This window comes from Piliocolobus tephrosceles, chromosome 13 (assembly GCF_002776525.5).
Source record: "Piliocolobus tephrosceles isolate RC106 chromosome 13, ASM277652v3, whole genome shotgun sequence".
Lineage (NCBI taxonomy): Eukaryota > Metazoa > Chordata > Mammalia > Primates > Cercopithecidae > Piliocolobus > Piliocolobus tephrosceles.
The window spans coordinates 67,550,530-67,578,375 of NC_045446.1; the positions used below are offsets into that span (position 1 = coordinate 67,550,530).

A 27,846-nucleotide genomic window follows, 5' to 3' on the forward strand; every position below is an offset into this window, starting at 1 on the left:
ACCTAAAATCACTAAATGAGTGATAAAAACATTACTAGCTTCTGGTTATTCTCTTGAAAACTCTCTTTCTACACTAATTATGTAATTTGAGACAGAATGAACAAGTGACTATATCTGGGAGGCTGCCTACAATTAGAGAAGAATGAGAGGCAGCAAAGTGAAGTGGAAAGGCCAGAGAAATTTAGGGTGAGAGACTGAAGTTCTCTTAGGCTGGCTCTGTACCTCTAATCCTCCCCACTCCCATCCATACCTATGCAACTTCCTCACTCCTACCACCTTGCAGACAGTCACTAGAGTTACTTCCAGAAACCAGTACTTACAGGTCTTATAATCCTCTGCCTACTATCTTGGGAAATTCCTAATCTGCAACCCCAGTTGAGTTATTCCCAATAATTAAGGCAAAAATTCAAATTTAAACTTCAAACCTCCAAACCTCCCACTGGATGACCTGCAATGATAAAGTTGAGGCCCTTATAATCTGAGAGCTGGAAGGAACCATAAAGGGGCCACTCTGTTCAACCTCCCAGGAAACAATGGAATCTATTGTACTGTCTCCTAGTTGGTTGACCTTCCAGCCAACCTCTGCCTGAACATGTTCTGATTTCCCACATTGCTACATGTTGCCTCAATGGAATAGTTTATCTCAAAGTGTCAAAAACCATAGCATGAAAATGGGATTGTCTCCCTCCTCTAAAAAGTAATTAGGACTAAATCAATCAATCAATCCTACAGTTTTCATTTACTTCAGTCATCCATGATCACTCAAACTCTCATCTCCAACCTTTTCTGTGAACCCTCTAACCTGCCCAAATTCCCTCCCCCTGTCCTGACTCTGAAACCTTTCCACTATTCCCTCTGGAACTTCTCATTTGCCACTGGCTAACACTCCTCTGCTCCTTTACCTTAAAAGAAATCTGGCTATGCCCTGAAGAAGAGCCTTCTCTAGAAGCCCTCTCAACTGGAGGCTGTTTTCCCTCTTACACCCTACTTATCAGTGTTGTCCTTAATTTTCAGTGCCATTTCCAAACTATGTCTTTCTCTCCCTCTTGTAAAAACCTGTATTTTCCTTTGAGTAGCTTCCACTGGCTGCTATCACACGTCTTTGCAGCCTACTAATCACTTTCTGGTCACTCCTACTGAAAGGCTTTATTTAGTTCCTCGTTCAGTCTTCTTCTGAACCCCTCTAGTCATCATTCTAGGTGACTTCAACAGCCACAATGATGATCATGTCAACACCCTAGTCACTCCATTTTTGGACCTACAGTCCAAGTTAGCCAATACTCTCATGATTACACCTGGGATCTTATCACCAAAATGTGCAACAATTCCAATATCTAGAATGAATCATATACACTTCAGATACAACCTCCTATCCATGCACTTACTCAAGAATTTCCACAATTCCTAGACTTCAATTTGAGCTCCAATAAACTATCCAGCAGTCCCCTGCCTTTTTCTCTCTCTTTATCTAATCATGGTCCATCAAAATTACTCAAACATCAAAAACTATCAACACCTTGCCCTTCTCTCCTTTTCCAAAATTTAACTGGCAAAATCCCAGCTTTGGGATAGTTGAACTCAACTTTCTCCCAACTGTCATTATATTGAAGCAGCCAAATGTCCTAGAGAACATTACAAAATCCAGTTAACCGCTTTCACTTGAAAGTTATGATTACCTTCTGCTCTGGTTTGAATGTGTCCCCCAAAGTTCAAGTATTGGAAACTTAACCCTCACTGCAACTGTTGAGAGGTGAGATCTTTAAAAGGTGATTGGATCACGAGGGCTCCAGCCTCATGAATGGATTAATGTTATTATCACAGGCATATATTAGTTATCAAGAGAGTGGGTTCCTGATCAAAAGGATGAGTTCACCCCCCTTCCCTTGTTACTCTTGCTCTCTTGCCCTTCCACCTTCTACCATGGAATGACATGGTAAGAAGGCCTTCACCAGATGCAGGTACCTTGGACTTCCCAGCTCTAGAACTTCAAGAAATATGTTTCCTTTCTTTAGAAATTGCCTATTCTGTGGTATTCTATCATAGCAACACAAAATAGGCTGAGACACTTTCCTACATATGATTACCCTACCTCAAATGGGAATTCAATAGGATTTTCCACTAGCCCTTCCCTTTAGCTAATGAGCTTACTTTCTTTTCTTTTTCCTTTTTTTCTTTTTTTTTTGTTTTGTTTTGAGATGGAGTCTCACTCTGCCGCCCAGGCTGGAGTGCAGTGGTACAATCTCAGCTCACTGCACCCTCTGCCTCGGGGGTTCAAGTGATTCTCCTGCTTCAGCCTCCCGAGTAGCTGGGACTACAGGCGCCCACCACCACAGCAGGCTAACTTTTTATTTTTAGTAGGGACCGGGTTTCACTATGTTGGCCAGGCTGGTCGTGAACTCCTGACCTCAGGTGATCCCCCGCCTCGGCCTCCCAAAGTGCTGACGTAAGCCACTGCGCCCAGCCAATGAGCTTACTTTCAACGAGAAAACAGAAATCTTGGCAGAAGAACTACATCTTCCTACCCTCAAATCTATGTGCCTCCCTGTATCTGCATCCATGTTCTCCTTCTTCCTTCCAGTTACAATGAAGGAGGTGTTCTTCCTCTCATCCAGAGCCAATTCTCTTTTATCCCTGTATTCCTTCACTCCCTCTCACCTGGTATAATCTGCTGTTTCAGCTATGTCAACCTTTCCCTCTCTGTTAGATACATTCAGTCATTCAACAAACATTTACTGAGCATCTACAAAGTACCAATACTAATCCAGTTGAATAAGAGAAAGGCCTTGTGCTCTTAGAGTTTATGGTCTAGTAAGAGATGCAGACAGAGAAATACACAAATAAATACACAATAGCAAGTCTATGTGTATGTGTGACTATTAGGGGGAGGGGCATGCATGGGGCATGGTACATAAGAGAAGATAATCAAGACAGGCTTCTCTGAGAAAGTTACTTAAGACCTCAATTAAATGAGACAGCAAATCATAGTAATATCTGGAAAAGCATTTTAAGCAGAGGGAGTAATAAGTACAAATGTCTCAGATGAGAATATACTGGGCACGTAGAACAGCAAAAAGATTGGCAAGGCTAAAGTTGAGTAAACAAAGAGAATTGTGGTAAGGGACTGAGATCAGAGATGTAACCAGAGGTCAGACTGTGTGGAACTTTACAGGCCACAATACATTTGGCTTTTGCAGCAAATGTGGAAAGACACTGACGGGTTTTGAGCACTGATCTGATTTATGTTTTTAAATAGACCACTCTAGCAGCAGAGGAGAATAGGCTGCAGGGGAACAATGCAGAAGTGGAGATACCATTAGGGAGTCATTACAATAATCCAGGTGAGAACTAATGGTGGCTCTGATGATTGGCAATAGGTGGAGAGAAGTAATTCAAAGGCAGATACATTTTGAAGGTAGAGTCAAATGGTTTAAAGATTAGATACAGCATGTGATTAAAAAAAGGAAAAATTAAGATGATATCTAAATTTCTGGACTGATCTGAGAAATACTGGGTGAATATAAACAAGTTCTGGTGTCTCCTATTCAAAGATAGACAGACAGACACACACACACACACCTTTCCCTTGACACCCACATCCTCCTCCAAATACCACTTATTTCTCTGCTCCCCTTCGTAGCAAAACTTCTCAGAACAACTGTCTACTTAAACTATCTCCACTTCCTCCCCTTCTGTTTGCCAACTAACAATCTACCATTTCATCAAAAGCAGTCTTGTCAAGATTATCAGTTATCCCCATCTTGCCAAAATAAATGCTTATTTTTCTGTCCTCACATTACTCAGTACCTTGGCAGCATTAAATGTAATTGACCTCTCTTCTCTTTCAAATACTCTACTTTCTTGGCTTCTAGGGAAGTACACTCACTTGGCTTTCCTTTCATCTTTCTGTCTACTCCTATCTCCTTTGCATAATCCTCCTTCTCCAGCTATCATCCACATATCCAAGGCTTGGGACCTTCGTTGCTCAGAACCTTCCTTACTGATACACTACACTTTCCCCAAGATTATTTCCTCCATTCTCATGGCTTTACATATTAATATGTTGATGATGCCCAAGTTTTGATCTCTAGACCAAACAGCTCTCTTTCAGCCTAAAAACCATCTATTAGACAACTCCACCTGCGTTTCTCATCAGTACCTTAAATCTAACAAGACCAAATGGAACTCTTGGTTTTCACAGCATCATCATGAGTTGTAATTATATTCGTTTACTTATTATACATCTCCCTCAATAAACGTCAGCTTTGTAAAGGAGCAACGGTATGCTTTTGTAAGTCTGCTGTGCTTACCAATGTATACTCAGCAACTAAACAGGACTTGGCAAGAGTAAGCACTCAGGGCCAGGTACGGTGGCTCATGCCTGTAATCCCAGCACTTTGGGTAGGCTGAGGTGGGTGGATCATCAGAGCTCAGGAGTTTGAGATCTGCCTGGGCAATGTGGTGAAACCCTGTCTCTACAAAAAATACAAAAGCTAGCCAGGTGTGTGGCATGCACCCGTAGTCCTAGCTACTCAGGAGGCTGAGGTGGGAGGATTGCTTGAGCCAAAAGGTCAAGACTGCAGTGAGTGAGCTGAGATTGCTCCACTACACTCCAGGCTGGGCGACAGAGAGAGACATTATCTCAAAGGAAAAAAAAGAGTAGACACCCAGTATCGACACCAAAATTTACTAGACCCTGTCCCTGCCCTCAAAAATCTCACAGACTAATGGGAAAGGCAGACACATTAACCACAATAACAATACAATATGGTAACTGCCATTATTGAGTGGTGAGAGGAAAGACATAGGTGCTGCATGAATCCAGAAGAGGGGCACTTAATAGCCTAGGAGTCAGGGGACTTGTAGAATAAGTACAGCTATTAAGTGCCTACTATATAATTATTATTTTTTCTTTTTTATATGATTGTTTTTAAGCTTTATAGTAACCCTTCAAAGTAGGTATAAATATCTTCCATTTTTATATATGAAGCTTAAAAATATTAAAAGTCAGGTAACAGTAAGTGGTAGAACCAGGATTTGAACTGAAGTCAATCTACTTTTAAGTCCCCCCTCCCCTTTTTTTGTTACATCATAAGAAGTCACTAAAAGTATCTTTTATAATTGCCACCTACTATCTGTTCGACTTTAAATAAAGCACATACTTCATGGTCTCTGTTTGACCATGAAGCTCATTACCAGTCCTAAAGCCCTATCTACCCCACTCCTTTTCCTTTACTCATTGAGGATTGAGGCTCAATCCTCTCCCATTATTAGTCTGTGAGTCTTTCGAGGGCAGAGAAAGGGTCTAGTAAATCTTGATGTCTATTCTTGCCTGTCAGTGGCAACCCTAGGCTTTCAGGCTATAGCATCTGAGCATTTTTTCACAGCTTGAAAATGCATTCGGGAACAACCACAATAACATCTATATGGCACTTTACAAAGCATTTTCACACATTCATGATTTCATCTGATCCTCACCAACCATATGAGGTGTTAAATCCCTATTCTATGGAGGCCAGTGGAAGTAAAAATACCTAGCCTAGCTACATCTGGTCTCTGGACTCTACACCCCACCAGAAATTGAATTTAAGAAAATGGAACAGGGAGAAAAGGAAGGAAGAGATCAAATGACTCATAGAGGGAGCTCAGCACATAGTCACCCAAGTGGCCTCAAGCCAGAAGTTAACAGGGACGAAGTCTGTTTCCCTTGCAAGGTAATGAGTGTTTGTTTGGCCATGGCACAGTGACCTGCCACATGGGATTGTTCTTTTTTTCATGTCAGCAGTACCTAGAGTCTCCCCCCAAAAAGTAGGCAGAAAAGAGGAGACAGGAAAACTCCTTGTACACTGTATGTATACACAAACTCAGGAGATAATAGGATATAAGAGAATAGATATCACCTTCAGAGAAGACTTAAGTTTAGGTCCTAGCTCTGCCACTGTCTTGCTAAATCAAAAGTGCCCTCTTCTACATTATTACAGCCCCTTGTGCTTCCTTCTACAATACTTACCACATGAGCTTCCACATTCCTTGACCTGCATTTGAGAGCAGCAACTGAGGCCAGTTTTAATTTTTGTATCCCCACCAACCTAGTACCATAATTACCATAATAAGCCTGGGAGGCTGAAGCTACAGTAGGCCATAATCGTACCACTGCACTCCAGCCTGGGCAACAGAGTAAGATCCTGTCTCAAGAAAAGAAAAAGAAAAAGACAGGCAATAATAGATACTGGCAAGGACAGGGAGAAAGAGGAACCCTCATATGCTGTTGGTGAAAATGTAAATTAGTAGAACCACTATGGAGAAATATATATAAATACACACACACACACACACACACACACTCCACATTCTGACAGTGAGTGTCAATAAAACAGCAACTTTGTCATTCTCATCTCTGCTTTCCTTCTAACTCCCCGACTTTAAGGACAGAGCTCACAAAAATTTTGTTGATTAACAAAGTGAAGAGACAACCCACAAAATGGAAGAAAATATTTGTAAGCTATCCATTTGACAAAGGATTAATAACCAGAATATATAAGGTGCTCAAACAACTAAATAGCAAAAAAAAACCAAGTAATCCAATTTAAAAACTTGCAAAGATCTGAATGGACGTTTTTCATAACAAGACATACAAATGTCCAACAGGTACATGAAAAAAATGCTCAACATCACTAACATCAGAGAAATGCAAATCAAAACCATAATGTGGCATCATCTCACTCCAGTTAAAATGGCTTGTATCAAAAAGACAGGCAAAGGCTGGGCACGATAGCTCATGCCTATAATCCCAACACTTTGGGAGGCCAAGGCAGGTAGATCACTTGAGTCCAGGAGTTCACGACCACCCTGGGCAACATAGGGAGACCACACCTCTAAAAAAAAAATTTTTTTTTTTTTTATTAGCCAGCATGCTGGCATGTGCCTGCAGTCCCAACTACTTCAGAGGCTGAGGTAGGAGACTGCTTGAGCCTGGGAGGTTGAAGCTACAGTAGGCTATGATCATACCAACGCACTCCAGCCTGGGCAACAGAGCAAGACCCTGTCTCAAGAAAAGAAAAAGACAAAGACAGGCAATAATAGATGCTGGCAAGGATGGGGAGAAAAAGGAACCCTCATATGCTGCTGGTGAAAATGTAAATAAGTAGAGCCACTATGGAGAATAGCATGGAGGTTCCTCAGAAACTAAAAAAAAACAACCATATGATTCAGCAATTCCACTATTGAGTATATATCTAAAAGAAAGCAAATCAATATATGAAAGATATCATACTCCCATGAACACTGTAGCACTATTTATAACAGCCAAAATGAAAATGTATACATATATATGTATATATACACACAACGGAATATTATTCGGCCACAGAAAAGAATGAAATCCTGTCATTTACCCCAACATGGTAAATGTTTATGTGGGAGGTAAAAAGATGAATCTCATGATGATACAGAGTAGACTGGTGGTTACCAAAGGCCAGAAAAGGGAGTAGGGAGGAGGAAGGGGAAAAAAGGATATAAATGTACTTACTGAAACTGAACTGTACAGTTAAGTACAATGGAATATTATTCAGCCATAAAAAAAGAATAAAATCCTGTCATTTGCAGCAACATGGATGACACTGGAGGCCATTTTTTCAGATTAAAAAAAAGCCAGGTACAGGAAGACAAATATCACATGTTCTCACTCATATGTGGGAGGTAAAAAAGTAGATCTCATGATGATACACAGTAGACTGGTGGTTACCAAAGGCCAGGAAAAGGAGTGAAGAGGATGAAGGGGGAAAAAAAGATATAAATGTACTTACTGAAACTGAATTGTACACTTTAAACATGATAAACACAGTAAATTCTTTCAAATTTTTTAACTAAAAAAAAATTTGCTGAGTAGAAATCAGTTCAAAAAGCCAGTAATCAAAGGGGAAGATTATTAACCTATACAGTCCCCTTTCCCAGACTATAATCTCTCTCTTTCTATACACAGCCCTACCCCAAATAACCCCTATCTTGTCCAGGCCACTGTCTTCTTCAAAAGAGCACTGTCTTCTCCTCCAGGCCTCCTCCTCCTGTCCCTCCAACCCATCCCTGCTATCCTCCCTCTTCTTCCCTGAGCTACCTACTTTCCTCCACAGCCATCTCACAGCTGCCAGAGTTTCTGGTCCTCCCAGTCACTTATCTCACTAAAGGGAACTTGAGCCTCTGCCCAGCACTACTTGACATTCTTGCTCTCCTCCCACTCAGGCCCCCCATTTCCCATCTTGCTTATTCCCTACTGCCTACCTGCTGCCCCACCACCACCAGAAAAGATAGGAAACAAATGCAGGAAGAGCGAGTGCTTCTTGGCAGGCCCAAAGCAAGGCACAGAGGCAGTAAAGAGAGAGAATGGTACCTGGGGAAGATAAAATTTGGAGGTAAAAGCTAGAAGCAGGTGAGTTAGGTAGAAAACAACGTTTGGACCTCACAAACACAGAAAAGGTCTCTACAAACCAGTAACCTACGAATAATGAGAAAGCTTAACCAAAAATTTTTGAAAAGAGAAGAAAGCCTAATCAAGAGGGGGAGGATCCAAGAGAGGGAAGGAAAAACTGGCTACACAGGGGGAGAAATACAAAAGGGGAAGCAAGAGGGGAGGAGGAAGGGTGAAGGGGATGGCAGGAGAAAAGGTAGGCAGGGGGCAGGAAAAATGATCAGGAGGAGGAAATAGAAAGAAAAGCGAGGAGAGGAAGACATAGAGTCATGAGAAAACTAGGGGGAGGAAAGAGGTCCAAAATAATCAAAGTAGGTTATTATCGGGCCTGACATGAGCTTCTTGGTGCCAGGTAATAAAGAAGGAAGGAATTATAGTGATTAAGATATTACCACAGGCACGTCTGTCATTAACTTAGCAGAATAAGGAAGGGGCTCCAGAGAAGAGAGTCTAGTTTAAAGCAACTTTATATCTAAGGACAGAAAAATTGGCCAGTTTAGAAGCATTAACATACCTTGACCTTCTACTTTCCAACCCTACCTCCCTACACCGAACGCACCTACGCACCACACTAAAAATAAGCATCAGCATTCTCAGACTTTGCTTTGCCCCTGAAGAACCAGCAAGATGCCATTCGAAAGGCTAGCTGGAAGACAGGATACCAAAGTCTACTTCCCAAGTTCTCCTTTCTTCTACAGTGTTGAGGGAGGGATATCTCTGCAGCCCATTTTAGCACTTTAAACCAGCTCACCTTTCCAAAAGATGGTTTGACGGTCTGGAAAAGCCAAAGTAACAAACAATGTCAAGTCCTTCACTGCACAGATATGGCAACTCAAGCACAGAGGATGTCTGAACAGGACCAGTCCCCCCAGTCTCCTCCCTCCCAGTTCATTCAACCTCTTAACAGAGAAAAGCCCCCACAGTCCCAGCAGGCCAGCGACTAAGCCAAAGCAGAGGAAAGCACCACCTTGGCCACCAAGTAGAAGGGGGCTTGCAAAGGAGCAGAGCCTCTGAGGCAGAGCAGTTCCCCAAAGGCGCAGCTTCCCCTTCACACCCTTCCCTGGGCAGAGCTCTGATTCCAGTGCAGGCCTAGCCCTGGTTGGGCTCATCTAAAGGTTCCACCCTCAGCCCTTTCTCTCATTTAGGTCCCTTAAGGTAAGAGGAAAGTAAGACACCCCTCAAAATCTACTGGATCCCGTGTCACCATTCTCCGAAAGCCGGAGGAGATCCCCCAGAACCCGGCCCAGCTAGGGGAGCCCCAAGCAGGGCCGGCATTACCTGGTGGGAAAGGCTGGCCCCGGCATCTCTGGAGATTGTTTCCGTCGCAGAGCCGCACCTCTGCCTGCCCAGCCGGGTACCCACAAGGCCCCTGCTCCACCGGCTCCGCTCGATTCGGCTGGGCTGGGCTCCTGGCAGCTCAGCCGCCAGCTCCCGAGGTGCAGCACGCTCGCGCCCTCGCAGGGCGGCAGCGAAGGCGCCGCGTCGGGGTTGGCGAAACAGAAGGGGCGGGGGAAGAAAGGAGGGAAGGAGGCGGGAGGAAGCCGCGCGCTTCTCCTTTTCTGCAAAGCAGAGCTGAGGGCGGGGAGACGGCTATCTTCCCACCGTCTCAGCTATTCTCCCCACCCAGTCTCCAGCAGGAGGTAATTTCTCTCCAGGGCCAGGTTTTCCAGGGCTTGTCAGAATCCTGTGTGAGCTCCAGAGTCAAGGAAGACAACCAGAGCTCCTCTGTGCCTTAGTTTCTACAGCTGAGTATAGAGGAGTCTCTTCTAGGATTCCTCAGGTCAGACCTAGGATTCACATTAGGCATCAGGGAAAGAGATACACCTCCCCCCTCCCCAAACGTGCCAGGTTCTAATTCTAATGCTCCAGGAAGAACGCTAGGTGGGCCCCTATAACTGCTTCTAAGCAAAGAAAGCTCAGCAGCTGCAGCTGCTACATCATTATTATTATTATTATTATTATTATTATTATTATTATTATTATTATTATCATCATCATCATCATCATCATCATCATCATCATCATCATCATTTTGAGACAGAGTCTTGCTGTGTGCCCAGGCTGGAGTGCAGTGGTTGGATCTTGGCTCACTGCAGCCTTGACCTTCCCGGGCTCAGGTGATCCTTCTTCCACCTCAGTCTCCCAAGTAGCTGGGACTACAGGTACCTGCCACCACACCCCGTTACTTTTGTATTTTTTGTACAGATGGGGTTTGCCATGTTGCCGAGGCTAGTCTCAAATCCTGTTCTCAAGCAATCCTTCTGCCTCGGCCTCCCAAACTGCAGATTACAGGCGTGAGCCACCACACCTGGCCACTGCTACCATTTATTAACAACTACCGTGTACCAGGTAATTTATAAATGTTATGTCTCTCTCAAAACAACCTTATAAAGTAGGCACTATACCAATTCACATATGTCAAAACGGAGGTCCAGGGAAAATGTCCAGGGCTCATACAATATTTTTTAACCAATTATTGTGTATCAGGCATTGTGATGGAACCTGAGCTGAACAACACATTAGAGAACATTTACCAACATGGCCCAGACTAGTAGTGCCTCTAGTAGTGCCTCCCAATTACTGAAACAATAAAACACACCTTCACACATTTGCAAATGCTCCCTAGGAGGAGGCATGACAGAAGTCAGATTATGTGGTGTCTTTCGGGTCATAATTAGGTGTTAGGCTTTTGTTCCAAGTTTTATCAGTGGGAAGGCTTTGAAAGGTTTGAAAGCAGGATGACAAACTCTAACTTACATTTTTTAAAAGATCACTGGCTGTTCAGCGGAGAAAGGGGGTAGGAGTGGAAATAAGAAACAAGATAATAAATTCACTCAGAGGTTCAGGCAACAGAAAATGGTAATGATTTAGACTAACATATTGTAAGATAATGTAAAAAGAAGCAAGCATGTTTTCTAAAGACACAGCTTGGAAGAAGCAGCAGCAGAACTTGGTGGAAAACAGAATACAATGGGTGAAAGAAGTCAGTGACTTCCCCAAGATCACACATCTGGTAAATGCTCAGGAGTTCAAGGCCAGCCTGGCCAACATGGTGAAACCCCATCTCTACTAAAAATACAAAAAATTAGCTGGGTGGTGGCGGGCACCTGTAATCCCAGCTACTCGGGAGGCTGAGGCAGGAGAATCCCTTGGACCCGGGAGGCGGAAGTTGCAGTGAGCTGAGATCGCACCACTGGACTCAAGTCTGGGCAACAAGAGCGAAACTCCATCTCAAAAAAAGAAAAAGGAAAAAAAAAAAAGAATTGGTCAATAATAGAGACTTGGAGAGTTGCTGTAGTCTGAGGATTCAGCTTCAAAGTCATTTTAAGATTTTTTTTTAACCCCACACCATGTCCTTCATCCCAATTTACACAGGGTGAATGAGAGCCAGAAGTAGTCCTCTGCCTTAGACACAGCTTTTCAAACTAATAATCAATAATCATAGGAACTTATCTTACTCAACTTCCCACTCCATGCAGCATCCCCTTTGGATGGTCTTCCAGGCTTTTCTGAAATACTTGCAGGAATGAGGAGCTCACTTTCCACTAGCACTATGAGGCAGTGTTTCCTCACATTCAGCCAGGTGGCTCTCTGTAAATTTCTAATTCTGCTCCAGGAGCAATGTCCTCCAGGGCAGGTCACATTAAAGGCTTGCAACTATGTATGTATGTAAGCTAATTTATTATGCCCCTCCACTTTCTCTCTTCTCCAAGATAAATACTCCCAGTTCTTTGATAAATACTCCCAGTTCTTTTACTCGTTTGTTCATTCAACAACTATTTAAGCATCTTGTGCAAGTCACTGGGGATAGACACATCAGTGAACAGAACCACATCTTCCAGGAGCTGATGATTTTATGGTTTAGTAGGGTAGCTTTCAATTATCCCTGTCCACCAGAATAACCTGTAAAGCTTTAAATATGTGTAAATATACTAGAGTCCCAGCAGAGATTCTGACTCGGTTGGTCTGGGATGTGGCCTAGGCAATATATTTTTATAGATATAACTATATTGATATCTATTGGAAGACTGAGTTACTATAAAGCTACAGTGATAATGACAATGTGGTATTAACGAAAAAATAGATAAACAGATCAGTGGAATTGAAGTAAATAGCCCAAAATAGACCCATACAAATGTGGTTAACTGACTGTAAAAGAGAAAAGGAAATTCAATGAAGAAAGGACAGTCTTTTCAATAAATTGTGCTAGAACTGGACATCCACATCCAAAAAAATGAACCTAGACACAGACTTTATGCTTTTTACAAAAATTAACTCAAAATGGATCACAGACCATTGCATTTGCAAAATGCAAAACTAAAATGTCTAAAATATAATGTAGGGGAAAATCTAGATGACCTTGGGTTTGGCAATGACTTTTTAGATATAGTCCCAAAAGCAAGATCCATGAAAGAAAAAAATTGACATGTTAGACTTGATTAAAATTTAAAATTTCTGCAAAATACAGTGTTAAGAGAATGAAGAAACAAACCATAGACTGGGAGAAAACACATCTGATAAAAGGCTTGTATCAAAATATACATAGAACTCTTAAAACTCAATAAGACGTGACCCAATTACAGAAAAAAAAAGCTGGGCAAAAGATCTGAACAGACACTTCACCAAGGAAGATATACACATGACAAGCGTATGAAAAGATGCTCAGCATCTTTTATCATTAGAGAATTGCAAATTAAAACAACAATGAGGTATTACTACACATCTATTAGAATAACTAAAATCCAAAACACTGACAACACCAAATGGTGATAGGGATATGCAACAACAGGAACTCTCTCATTCATTGCTGGTGAAAATGCAAAATGGTACAACCACTTTGGAAGACAGTTTAGGAATTTCTTACAAGCTAAATACAGTTATGTGTCACTTAATGACAGGCATACATTCTGGGAAAGGTGTCATTAGGTGATTTCATTGTTATGTGAACATCACAGAGTGTACACATGCAAACCTAGATGGTACAGCCTACTACACACCTAGCCTATATGGTATAGCCTACTACTGCTCCGAGACTACAAACTTGTATAGCATGTTACTGTACTGAATACTAGGCAACTGTATCACAATAGTATTTATGTATCTAAACATACATAAACATAGAAAAAGTACAGTAAAAATACGCCATAAAAGATTAAAACAAAAAAAAAAAAAAAAAAAAACAGTACATCTGTAAAGGGCATTTACCATGAATGGAACTTGCAGGACTGGAAGTTTCTCTGGGTGAGCCAGTGAGTGAGTGGTAAGTGAATGGGAAGGCCTAGGACATTATTGTACACTATGGTAGACTTTATAAACAGTATATGTTTAGACTGAACTAAACTTTAATTTTTTTCTTTCTTCAATAATAAATTAATCTTAACTTCCTATAAGTTTTTACTTTATAAACTTTTTAATTTTTTAAAAACATTTTGACTTGGCTGGGCACGGTGGCTCAAGCCTGTAATCCCAGCACTTTGGGAGGCCGAGAAAGGCGGATCACAAGGTCAGGAGATCAAGACCATCCTGGCTAACATGGTGGAACCCCATCTCTACTAAAAAATACAAAAAAAAACTAGCCGGGCGTGGTGGTGGATGCCTGTAGCTACTCGGGAGGCTGAGGCAGGAGAATGGCGTAAACCCGAGAGGCAGAGCTTGCAGTGAGCTGAGATCCGGCCACTGCACTCCAGCCTGGGCGACAGAGCGAGACTCTGTCTCAAAAAAAAAAAAAAAATTTTGACTCTATTGTAGTTAATACTTGGCTTAAGACACAAGCACATTGTACAGCTATACAACAATATTTTCTTTATAGCTTTATTCTAATGCTTTTTTGTATTCTTTGTAGTATTATCAGTAGTAGTAGTAGCAGTAGTAATAATAATAGAGTCTCAACTCCATCACCCAGATAGGAGTACAGTGGCATGATCTTGGCTCACTGCAGCCTCCACTTTCTGGGTTCAAGCAATTCTTGTGCCTCAGCCTCCCGAGTAGCTGGAATTACAGGCATGTGCCACCATGCCCAGCTAATTTTTGTATTTTCAGTAGAGATGGAGTTTCACCACATTGTCCAGGCTGGTCTCCAACTCCTGAGTTCAAGCTATTCACTTGTCTCGGCCTCCCAAAGTGCTCGCATTACAGGTGTGAGCCACCACGCCTATCTATTTTTATTTTTTTACCTTTTAAACTTTTTGTTGAAAACTAACACATAAACACACACTTTAGTCTACATCTACACACGGTCAGGACTGTCAATATTAGTGTCTTCTACCTGTACATCTTGTCCCACTGTCAAGATTAGTGTCTTCCACCTCTACATCTTGTCCCACTGGAAGATCTTTAGGGGCAGTAACATGCATGGAGCTGACATCTCTTATGATAACAATGACTTCTTCTGGAAGACCTCCCAAAGGACCTGCCTGAGGCTGATTTATAGTTAACTTTTTTTTATAAGTAGGAGTACACTCTAAAATAACAACAAAAAGCATAGTAAATATATACACCAGTAACAGAGTCATTTATCATCATTATCAAGCATTATATAATACATATAATTATGTGTTCTATACTTTTATATGACTGGCAGCACAGTAGGTTTGTTTACACCAGCATCTCCACAAACATGAGTAATATGTTGCATTAATATGTGATGATGGCTATATCATATATGTGGTCCATCACTGACTGAATCATCATTATGTGATTATAGTATTCCTAGGTATTTACTCAAATGAGTTGAAAACTATGTTCACACAAAAACCTGCTCATGAATGTTTATTGCAGTTTTATTCAGAATTGCTAAAAACTGGAAGCGACTGAGATATCCTTCAAGATTGAATGAATAAACTGTGGTATGTCATACAATGTAGTATTATTCAGTAAAAAAAGAAACGAACTATCAACCCACAAGAAGATATGGAAAAACCTAAAATGTAGATTTCTAAGTAAAAGAAGCCAGTCGGAAAAGGCTGATTCCAACTACATGATATTTGGGAAAAGGCTAAACTATAGAAATAGTAAAAAGATAAGTGGCTGCCAGGTATTTGAAAGGTTGGGGTTAACGGTTAAGGAATGAACAGGTGAAGCGCAGGGCATTTTTAGGGTATAAAACTATTCTGTATGATACTATAATGGTGGATACACACACTATGTATTTGTCAAAACCTACAGAACTATACAACCCAAAGAGTAAACCCTAATGTAAACTATGTACTTTAGTCAATAATAATGTATCAATATTGGTTCATCTATTCTACATTAATGAGATGGTGATAATAGAGGAAACAGGGAGAGAGGGATTCTGCATTTCCTTTTTTTTTTTTTCTGAGACAGAGTTTCACTCCTGTTGCCCAGGCTGGAGTGCAATGGCGTGATCTGGGCTCACTGCAACCTCCACCTCCCCAGTTCAAGCAATCCTCATGCCTCAGCCTCCCGAGTAGCTGGGATTACAGGTGCACACCACCACGCCTGGCTAATTTTTTGTATTTTTAGTAGAGATGGGGTTTCACCATGTTGGCCAGGCTGGTCTTGAACTCCTGACCCTCAGGGGATCTACCTGCCTCGGCCTCCCAAAGTGCTGGGATTACAGGTGTGAGCCACTGCGCCCAGCCAGATTCTGCATTTTCTACACAATTTTTCTTTATAGAAACTAAAACTCTAAAAAATAAAGTCTATTAAAATAAAAAAATTATCAAGCAAAAAAAAAAAAGAAACAAAGACATACAAGATAAAGTTCATCTTCCTTTTTATTAGATTCATTACACATAAAATTACTCTGACAAATTGCTATAAAGATTTCTAAGTACTTTCAATTTCTACACTTTTCCCATTGTGGGCTGGGAACAGTTCAGACTACACTTTCAGTAATGATGATCTAGAGTACCCTCCACTAAATAGAGTTCTGTTTGCAATGATCCTCTTACTGCCTGGTACCCCGAGGGGAACATGACACTCTAAGTGCAGTCTGTCCCCTGCAAAACATAGTGGAACTATCACCTCCTTTAACTGTACTTAATACTTCCAATAATTCAGCCTGAAGTTGCCATGAGATTTTTATCCACTGCAATGCCTTTGGCTGACATTGAGCTTCAGCAGCCAAAACCACCATTTTCATAAGAATAGCATCATGCTAAGTCTCCTCCAGCCTGCCCATATGTTGCCATTTCTTTTGAGACTTAAAACGCAGAACTTTGCTGTCTTCCTCCTAAATTTCATCTTGTTGGCTTCAGCCCATCATTCCAAGCTCACTCATCTAAATATTAGTTTTCTCTTTCAGTTTTTGTCACCTACAAAGCTAATAAGCATGCCATCTCTTCAAACATTTTTCAAACATCTGTCATGTGCTCTTGCCTGTTCCAGGTTTTGAGGATTAAAGATGACCTAGAAATGGCCTATGTTTCCAGGAAATCACCACTAATAGGGGAAGTTGGCAAATACAAAACTAAAAAGTGCTGCACTAGAAAAATGACTGAACAAAATAAATAGGATCAGGTAGACAAAACAACAAAACGTCTATGTACAATATTAGGCAGAACCACTAATATCTTCAGCAGGAACGATCAAATTCAGACATCATCTATTTTAGATTTCAGTTCTGAATAACCAAATACTGGTTTGGTTACCGAAGGTTAACTGGCTGGCTAATACACTGTCTCTCTCTTTCAATGGTGGGTGCTGCTATAGGAAACTTGGCTAAGTTTAGTTCCCTCTGATGAAACACAATACTTATGAAATTGAGGCATACTGGTAAGATGCCAGCAGTTTTATTTATTACTAACAGAATCAAATGAGGTAAAAGCAACTTTAGAGATGACTCTGTACATTCAAAGAAATTAAATCTTGGAGATCTCAAACGACTTGCTGAAGTTACACAAGTTAGCAGTTAACATATTTTAAGTGCAATGACTCCTTTCATTTAAATAGTCCTCTGGTTTTCAAAGTAAATAATTAACAAATTATTCTTATAAGCCATGGACCTTGGCCAGCAATGTTTTGTCTCTGTAGTCATCTTAAGCCTAACTAGGCCTTTTTAAGTCACTTATCTCTCCTCTGTAGGCATATGAGTTAGCAACTCCTGCTAACTCTATTATAAAAGCGAATGATCAATAATCATTCAAAAATTTGGTTTTGTTTGGAGACTACAGCTTTCAATCTAATGGTTTATAACTGATGAACAGTGTGATTGAAGTGCCTAAAGGATTTGAAAATGATTATTTTTATTGGGTTCTTTAGAAACCACAAATAACTTTTAAAACAATATATGTACTAAGTGAAAATTACAAATCTCCTGACACAACCAGTTAAATGTACAAGGAAATCAGTCAACAATGATGATGTTGGATTTAAAACAACATCTGAAATGACATTTTTTCTTGTAGTGATTAGATGGTAAGGCCAGTTGCCTGTTAAGGTCACTTTCTGTGGAGTATACTTTCAGTAATGATGATCTAGAGCACCTTAGATCTTGATATGAGGTGGAGTATAAAATAAATAATAATAGTAGCTTACAAAAACACTGTAAAGAAACAAGCAAAAGAAAGATGGAAATGAAAAAAGGTACTAATAAATCTATTTAGTGGCAGTCAGTCATAAGTCAAAGCAACCAGTCATAAGTCAAAGCATACTTAAATTTCAAACAAGGCAAAGAAGTGCAGAGAAGGGAGACATTAATTATACCTGCAGAACTAAGAAAAGCTTCGTGGTAGAGGCAGTATTTGGGTTGGTATTGAAGAAGGAGTAAAATTTTCATAGCGATATTGAGATTTCCCTTGAGTGAATCACAAAAACAAAGGGCCAAATGAGAAAAAAGTATGAGTGGTTTAGGAAACAGTAAATAACTTGGTCCTTCTTGGAAATAGTAAATAATCTCATCATTCATTCACCACTTATTGAACATATTCTACATGCCAGACACAATGCTTGTCACTACGGATGCAAAGATGACATGACCTAGTTCTTACCCTCAAAAGGAAAAGCATTTTTAAAGACAATAGGAGACAAAGCTGTGTCACTGATTGTCAGACTCAACAGGTCAAAACTCTGTTCCCCCTTCAGGTGTTTCCTCCCCCCTACCCCTCAATAAATGGCAATTCTACTCTTACAGTTGCTAAGCCAAAAATCTGATTCATTTTTTACTCCACTTTTTGTCTATCAGCACCCACAAGCATCCATCAGCAAATTCTATCAACTCTACCTTCAAAACAGATCTACGGTCCAACCACTTCTCATCACCTTTACTGTTATCACCTTGGTCCAAACCATCAGCAATTTTTGTGTACAACAGTGGATCTCAATAGTGGGGTGAAGAGGAGTTGGGGAGGGGAGGACAGATTTGCTCTGCTCCCCAGGGGATATTTTGCAATGTCTAGGGAAATTTTGGATTAAAACAACTGGGTAAGTGCTACTGGCATTTAGTAAGTGGGAGCCAGGGATACTATTAAACATCCTTAACTCCCTCACAACAAAGAATTATCCTGCCCAAAATGTCAATAGTGCCATTGTTGGGAAACTCTGACCAAGAATATTACAACATCCTTCTTAACTGATCCATTCTTGCCTCCCAGGGTGATCTATTTAAAATATGTCACAGATCACATCACTCTCTTCTGCTTAAAATCTTCCAGTGGCTTCCCCAATCTCAATGTAAAAGCCAAAGTCCTTACAAAGACATACAAGGCCTTATATGATCTTACCTTCCTCTACCTCCTCCCCTCATCTTACCCTGCTACTTCACTGACCTTATCTCCGACTTTTCCCCACTTCACTCACTCTGCTCCAGGCACCAGGGCTTTCTCCAACAGGCTATATACACTCTCTCCTCCAGGCCTTCGTACCCTATGGTGACTATGCCTAAAAACACATTTCCCCTCAGATATCCATATGGCTTATTGCCTTCCTTCAAGTCTCTGCTGAAAGATCACTTTATCAGATAATTCTTCCCTAACCATTCTTTATAAAATGATTTAAAAATCTCCCTCTACTCTATATCAGCACCCTTTATTCCACCTTATCCTGCTTTATTTGTATTCTGGCACTTATCATCAACTGACATTTATTTGCCTATTGCCTGGCTCCCTCCAATCAACACATGATCCACAAGGGCAAAGACTTTGTCTTTATCTCCAGACCTCAGAACTATTCCTTGCAAACAGTAGGTGATAGATAAGTAATGGCTGAATGAAGGAATGAATGAATAAATGGAGCTAGAAAGACCAGTCAGAAAAAACTACAGAGAATCCTGAAGGCTAGGAAAGGAATGTGGATGCAGTCTTAAGGTGACTTAAAGTAACTGTCCAAGAGTTCTCCTCTCATCATGTCATACAAATCGCCTTTTGCCCTTCTGACCAAAAAGAGAGACAGGGGAAGGGAGGAAGAAATGGAGAATTCTATAAGAACATTATAATAATCAGAGGTATCTAATAATGAAATGGACAATCTCTGAGGTATTAACATTGCCAATCAACCCCTCAGCAGGGAAGATACAGCAACAAGTTACTGCATAATCCCATAAATTTTCCTCTCTTTGCCTATCCTTTAGGACCCAGCTTAAATGTCACCACTTCTATGAAGGCTTCCTATAATCCCTCAAACAGATTTAATGACTCCTAAATATGGCCCTTATAGAAGTCTTCCCAAACACTTATCCAATTTACAGAAAGTATTTGATAGTATTTCTTTTTATCTCTAGACTGGAAAGGTAGTATTTATCTCCTCATTTACTACTATATCTCCAGCCCAAAATGAAGTAGCTCCAATAAAACACAGGCACCAGCACACATTTTTATAAAATCATACAGAGTACAAATACATTTTTAAAAACCATATTAAAAAGTCACTAAAGGCAGGGCACAGGGGCTCACGCCTGTAATCCCACCACTCTGGGGAGGCTGAAGCGGGTGGATCACCTGGGGTCAGGAGTTTGAGACCAGCCTTGCTAACATGGTGAAACCCCATCACTACTAAAAATACTAAAATTAGCCAGTCATGGTGGCAGGCACCTGTAATCTTGGGAGGCTGAGGCAGGGAGAATCACTTGAATCTGGGAGGCGGAGGTTGCAGTGAGCCGAGATTGCACCATTGGACTCTAGCCTGGACGACAGAGCGAGACTTCGTCTCAAAGAAAAAAGAAGTCACCAAAATCAAATGACTTTCAAATCCCTAATCAATATCCATTCATCCCTTCATCCTTGCCAATTTTGCCAACCCTAATTTTATCCATGAAAGTAATGAGACAATTAAACACTCATTTTCCCAGCCTCCTTTAAAGTTGGGCATGTCCCTGTGACAAAGTTCTAGTCAGTAAGTTTCTAAGGATTCTGGGGAAATGGCTGCTTTAATTATAAAATAGAACACAGGCAAAGTGCTAATTCTGCCTTTCCACCCCTTTCTTCCTTTTTCAAACATTCTTTCTGGAGCTGCAGTAGCCTTGTAACCTTGAGGTCTCAAGTACAAGAGTGGAAAGCACACACTCGATGGCAGAGTGGCCGAGTGGAAAAGGCTGGCAGCGTAGAAAAACAGAAAGAGCTTGGGTTCTAAATGGTATTGTATCCCATCCTATACAAGCAACCAATACCCTCCCTCCGGAAAATTAATTCCTATATTTTAAATCACTGTTAGGTTTTCTACTACTTACGGCTGAAAATATTTCTAATTGAGACAAACAAGAAGCATATTAGAGAATCAAGAAAAAGATGCTTCTTACTAGTCTGAAACATTGATTCCTTATTAGCCACTGGTCTCTAACCATAAATAAATTCCTCTTATTAGCATGAGAATGAAAAAGATCTGAGCAAATTAAGACAATACTAGGTAGATATGAAAGGAAGACTGAGAATATTCTTCACAATTTGATATGTTCCCAATAAGGCAGGCAATCACTCTTTCCAGGTTCTTTAAAAAAAAAAAACAGAATAACAGTATAACCTGTCTACTTCAAAAATGGCTTTCAAGTTGCTTACAAGCATAAATATGTATACACACACACACACACACACATCCCTAGGACAACAGTAATCATCAATGGAATACAGGTAATAAAGTAGGAGACAATTACAACATAGTACCAACACTCCATGCTTTGCAATTCATGACCAAATTTTGCTCTGAGCATCCTGGAAGCCAAAACCAAAATTTAAGAGAAAAGGGTGAAACTCAAACTAATACTCATTGTCTCATGAAGGAAACATTTCAGTGTTGTTAAGGGACAACCATTATTAGTTAAAGTAGGGGTTGGAAAATTCTGCAAAAGGCCAAATGGTAAATATTTTAGGCTTTGCAGGCTCTATCATCTCTGTCTCAACAACTCAACTCTGTCTTTGTAGCACAAAAGCAGCCACTGACAATATGTAAATGAACGTGTGTAGCTATGTTTCAACAAAACTTTATTTATAAAAACAGGTAATGGGGCCAGATTTGTCCCACAGGCTGTAGTCTGATGACCTCTAACTCAAAGGATTCTTAGATGTAAGCAGCAGATTCTGAGTCTGGTGAAAATCAATTTAAAATCTGAGTCTACTGAAAATCAATTTACTGAAAGAATACTGGGTGGCTCACAAAATTTGGTGAAGGTTGGAAAAATAGGCTTAAGGCTAAACTTCCAGAATAAAGCACAAAGTTACACTGCAGAACTAGTCCAATGAGGAAACCACTGCAGCTACTTCTGATCATTACATGCTAGAATGGGTACCACTGTCACTTCTATATCAAGAATTCAACCTCTGTGCAGCAACCACAAGCAACAATGCCACTTCAGTGCCAGGAACCCAACCTTGCTGGGGATGCTACTGCCTCTGCCATCAGAAAAAGAAAGTTAGTTTCCCATTCCGTTCTCTCTCATGTCTTTAAGTGCTAAATCCAAGTGTGGTCTGGGCACATCGGATTGGATTGGGGAAACCTAGGTCACTGCCTATGCCCCAGAAGCAAGGAAGCCTGGGAAGCAAGTATCTAAATTATCTCCTTTAGGGAATTGCATATTTGCCCCTAATGAGACTCATAAAATAGGGAACACAAAATACTGCACAGTAAAAACAAATGTTCCACTCTAAAATCTTGTAACTAACACCAACGAACTAAAAATGTTGTATCTCTTCAAAAAGGGGACAATATACAAAGTCTTATCAGTTACTACACGCCAGCATTAAATTCTGAGGAATGTTTCTCTTATTTGTTGGTGCTTTAAGTACCGGGTACTACTTAAATCCTGGTGCTTTTCTTTAAGCTATTACCACTGCACAGAACACACTTATCTCCCAAGTTATTCCCTTCTGTTTCCTCCAAAACTTATAATCTTCAGGTGTCATCTCCTCTAACTTGCCATCTCTGATGCAGTCCTCACCCAATGGCTTGAGTAGGTCCTCCACCTTTAAGATCTTAGAGCACCTCATAAAAATGCGTATCATTAACCACAGGTGTCTTGTATCTCCAGCCAGACTATAAGTCCCCTTGTTTATGAAATGCTTCATTCATCTCTGTTCCCTCAGTACTTCATACAAAGCCTAGCACATAGAAAGCTCTCAATAATTACAACTACTGAACCCAAACAAATCTAAAAAATAAAAACATTACATATCTTTTGGCTCAGCTGCCCAATTTCTCTTTGTCTTATCCTGATTCATTTTATTCCCCAGGATACATACTTGTTTACAAGGCTGTTTTAAATATCTGAAATGCTGCAGGAGCACAAGTGGCTTTTTTTTAAGTGATAATAAATAAGTCCTTTATAAACTCAAAAGTAGCTGAGGTCCACTGTGTCATCGAAGTAGAAGACAGTTTTAGTAGGCATACACATCCCATTTTAAGGACACCTGGACTCCAAAAACTTCACACACAGGCTTTTGCTTTTGTTTTTTTAATAAAATTCCAATCTACTAAAATCTGTCTTCTCACTTTAATTAAGTTTGGACTCCAACTATGGTGTTCTACTAGGTCAGCCAGGGTTTCTAGAAAAGAGGCACCTTCTGTAAGAATTGACAGTTGTAAAGAGCTGCATTTATGTGGTAACTAATAAAGCACATTCATACCCATTATCCAATTTAATTCTTACATACCCTCCTTTGAGATTTCTCCTCAGAAGCAAGGCCCAGCCCCACAGCTATCTCTGTGGCACCCTCCTGGACCACTCCTACCACAACCACCACTATCTTCTGCCACATATACATTTGTTATAACTCTTTTCACTTAAATTAATTACCTGTATCTATTATCCTTAGTGAAGTATAAACAGCCTGAGGGAAGGGACAGGCCTAGCACAGCGTAAGGCATAGTAAATGCTCGATAATTATTTGCCAAAGTGAGTTAAGAAGAATAGTCCATATTTCTGTTTAAATAAAGTAGAAACTGAGTTGACTTTCCCAAATTATCCTAGCTAAAACTATAAAATCAAGATATTCTTAGTGCAGTGGCTTCTGCCTATAATCCTAGCTACCTGGGAGGCTAAGGCAGGGGGATCGCTTGAGCCCAGAAGTTCAAGGCTACAGTGGGGTATGATCACATCACTGCACTCTAGCCTGGGTGACAGAGCAAGACCCTGTTTCTGAAGAAGAAAAAATACTCCTGTGTTCAAGGAATCTTCCCACCTCAGCCTCCCAAAGTGCTGGGACTACAAGCTTGAGCCACTGCACCAAGCCCATTCCTGACTTTCAATTGAAGGCCTTTGGGTTTTTTTTTGTTTTTTGTTTTTTGGGTTTTTTTTGTATTTATTTATTTATTTATTTATTTATTTATTTATTATTATTATTTTTTATAATTTTTTTATTATACTTTAAGTTCTAGGGTACATGTGCATAACGTGCAGGTTTGTTACATATGTATATATGTGCCATGTTGGTGTGCTGCACCCATCAACTCATCAGCACCCATCAATTCATCATTTATATCAGGTATAACTCCCCAATGCAATCCCTCCCCCCTCCCCCCTCCCCATGATAGGCCCCATTGTGTGATGTTCCCCTTCCCGAGTCCAAGTGAGCTCATTGTTCAGTTCCCACCTATGAGTGAGAACATGCGGTGTTTGGTTTTCTCTTCTTGTGATAGTTTGCTAAGAATGATGGTTTCCAGCTGCATCCATGTCCCTACAAAGGACGCAAACTCATCCTTTTTTTTTACACACCACACAGCCCTCTCCTAAGACTGGTTAAGAACAAAGGGAGTCTCAGACTAGGAGTCAGATGTCTCTGTTTTCAGACAAGCCACTCAACTTCTCTGATACCAATTTCCTTATTTGACAAATGGGAACACCACCACCATCTTTTTTTCTCTGATCACAATATGAAGGTTACATAAGATAATGGGAGTAAACGTAGCTTTAGTGTGAAATTATGGCATATACTAAGCCAGGGACAATGCTTAGGTTGATGACTCCCACCTCCCACTGTTGGTGACAAAGTCAAAACCAGAGTCAACCCTACAAGAATCACATCACTTAACCTAACAACAGCCCTTTAAAAATTGGCTTTATTATCCTCATTTTACAGATAAGAAAACCAGGACACAGAGAGCTTAACACTTGCCAAAGCTTATAAACCTAGTAAATATCAGAGTTGGAATTAGAAAATTCAGGTTCATCACATTCTAAGGAGTTTTCCATGCTGCTCTCCAAACAATTATAAAATAAAAGCTTTCCTTCCTCTTCAGTTTCAATTAGCACCAGGCAGATGGAATAGTGCTAATCTTAAATTGGGAACATTCTACTGTGTCTCAGCCCAAATCAAAATAAGAGTTCGCCTTGTAGGTAAGTACACCTTGATTCAACCCCTGTGGAGGCAAAAATTGAATCTGTATATTAGAAAATATTCTGATCTCAATTTAGAAATTGTTTTAATGAGACTGAAAACCTGACAAGAAAAGCAAAAATGAGCAATCTTTTTTAAAAGAAAAAAAACCATTCAGTGCTATGATTATGAAACACAAAAGAGCCTAGGCTTTGAAATCAGACAGTTCAATCTCAGAGTAGAAAAGAAAACCTGGACAAAGCCCTGGAAGAATGAAAGAGCAGAACAAAAAAAGTTCAAGGTGCTGCTATGGCTGGAGCAAATGGGGTTGGTATTGGGATCTAAAGAAATACAGCCTCCTATCTTTCCCTTCCTCTCTAGAAATCCTCACATGCTGCAAGGAACCTAGCCTGTGATGCTTCCCACAGAGCCCCAAAGAGTGCAGACTGGTAAGTCACTGAGAAAGTCTAAAACCCTCCTTTGCTGACACTTCAGCCTAAGTGTCTCTGCAGAGACAGACTGAGGGTCTCTACAGGGATAGGCTGTCCGGAGACACATGTCACAATGCCGGCCTTCAGAAAATTTGGGGCAGGCTTTTTTAGTAGGATGATGTCACTGCTATTATTTGCAGTTTTAAATACCTATATTCCTGTAGCTAGGAATTATTTTATTTAGGATGAGAGTGTAGATAATTTTTTAAAGACATATTTGGAATTTACCAAAGAGGAGAATAGTGTGAATGTATCATTTTCTCAGAAAGAACTCTGGCACAGGGCAGATATCTAGACCCAAGGATGCCAGAGTCCAAACCCTTTCTTGTAGTCAGAGCCTCTCAGACCTCAGTGGGACCTGTGAATGGACTTCAAATGAAAGCAACAGATTCACCACTGTGGTAACTTCACCACCCAAAATTCATTCCCTTGACAAGTTCCATCAGCATTCCCTGAGTGTCTACTAGATGCAATGCCCTGTGTTGAGTGCATTCAAGGAGCAGCCAATGAATCAGGGGCAACAGACTGTAAACAGCTGATTGTGAAAAGAGAGAGAATGAAGTAAATACTCCATCAGAAGTAGAAAAAAAGGGGACTGTTTATGACTACAGAGGTCAGAGAGGTTTCACCAGTTAATTCCTTCCTCTTACGGTTATCTTCTTCACTGTATTCAGGTTCTGACATCCATAGCATACATCTGAACTAGGACTCTGAGGAATCTTATCAGACAGTGAAGAGAGTTAGCTAAGCCAGACAGAGGAGAGGATAAAGGCAAAAAGCCAGAGGAGTAAATGTACTAGGGTATGTCTAAGGAGTAGCCAGTAGCCATAACTGGAGTGCACAGTATACCAAGGAACTAATAAGAAATGAGGAAGAAAGGTACCCTTGGGTCAGATAGTAGAGGTCCTTGAATGACAGCCCAAGGAACTTGAAATTTATTCTCTAAGCAAAAGGGAACTATTACAATGTTTTTAAGCACAGAGTGGCATGATTTGACTTATATTTTAGAATGATCACTTTTGCAGAAATGTGAAAGGTATGAGAAGATTGAAAGCAGGGGGATCAGTTAGGAGGCTTTGTGTTATAATAGTCTAGTTAAGAGATGATGAAGGCAGCCCAACACTGTGGTCAGACCTAACCAGGGTGAGTCCATCAGGAGCGGGAGAAAGAAGAGACAAGTAGTCTAGCGAGGAGAATCAGAACCCAAGCAAGGTGAAACGAGCATCCACATTTGGGGCAGGGAGGTAGACTGGTGTGGAATATCATAGTCTGAGTATAGCAAGGAAGTCATCCATCTCAGGAGAGAGGGGTGCCCTGGTGAAGTGTGTCAGAAGCCAACCACAGTTAAGAAAGAGTTGTCATGGAAGAGCACCCTGGTACAGGGTACCGAAACCCAAGCAAGATAAGGAGGGCATCCACACAGTGGGGAGAGCTTGTGATGGGGGTGTCAGAACCTCATTTCCTCATTATGTCTATGAGAAGGCCTGGGAGCAGCAATGGCCCAATAACAATGAGCATTATCTAGGAACCAGATTTTGGATTCTAAATGCCATTTAACACTAGAAAATAAACAAACAAAAAAACACAAACAACAACAACAACAGAAAAAAACACACCAGGATTCCTTGGCTGATATAGAGAAAGTACAAAATGAACCTAGAACGTCTTAATTGGGCTAGAAAGCAAGGAAGGGGTCAAAGAATGACAGGGACATATCATAAGTTGACAGAAGCCAACCTCAATGGGGCTCCTACTGGCCAAATCAGAGAGAATTTGAGCACCAAAACAAATGATGCTAGCAATAGATTATTACCCATTAAATAAAATGAGTCCATACTGATATAAATAACTAAATACACTGAAAGTTTGGCAAGGAAAGGGATATTTACATAGTACCGCCTACAAAATACTTATTAATTATAAAAGAGAAAAGAGTAACTTCACAGTGAAGAAGGCTGGTAGACACCATCTTAAGCAAGATGCTGAAATGAACATCAATAGTCATGGGACAAACTAAAACCACCACCATCTAAAAGGATGCAATGAAATGAATACAGCACCAGTTCTGTAATATTTACTGCCAAAGATGCATAACGTAAGGCTGGTGATGACATTCTATAAAACACCTGCTATATCTGATATTCTACAAAATAATTGGCCTGTAATCTTCCAAAGTGTCAAGGTTATCAAAGTC

At 40.6% G+C, this 27,846-nt stretch overlaps 1 protein-coding gene across 8 annotated transcripts in view; it reads right to left on the minus strand.

Annotated features, from left to right (window-relative positions):
* Positions 1-27,846, minus strand: part of PAK1 (p21 (RAC1) activated kinase 1) — a 149,101-nt gene that overhangs the window by 76,390 nt on the left and 44,865 nt on the right. For 2 of the 8 annotated variants that reach the window (XM_023209333.2, XM_023209337.3), the window contains exon 1: positions 9,740-9,953. The exons of 4 other annotated variants lie outside the window; for them this stretch is intronic. The gene's annotated coding sequence lies outside the window, so the exon portion shown is untranslated. Of the gene's footprint in view, positions 1-9,739; positions 10,025-27,846 lie in introns of those variants that run through there. 2 more of the 8 variants (XM_023209335.2, XM_031936671.1) reach the window with 2 other exon arrangements.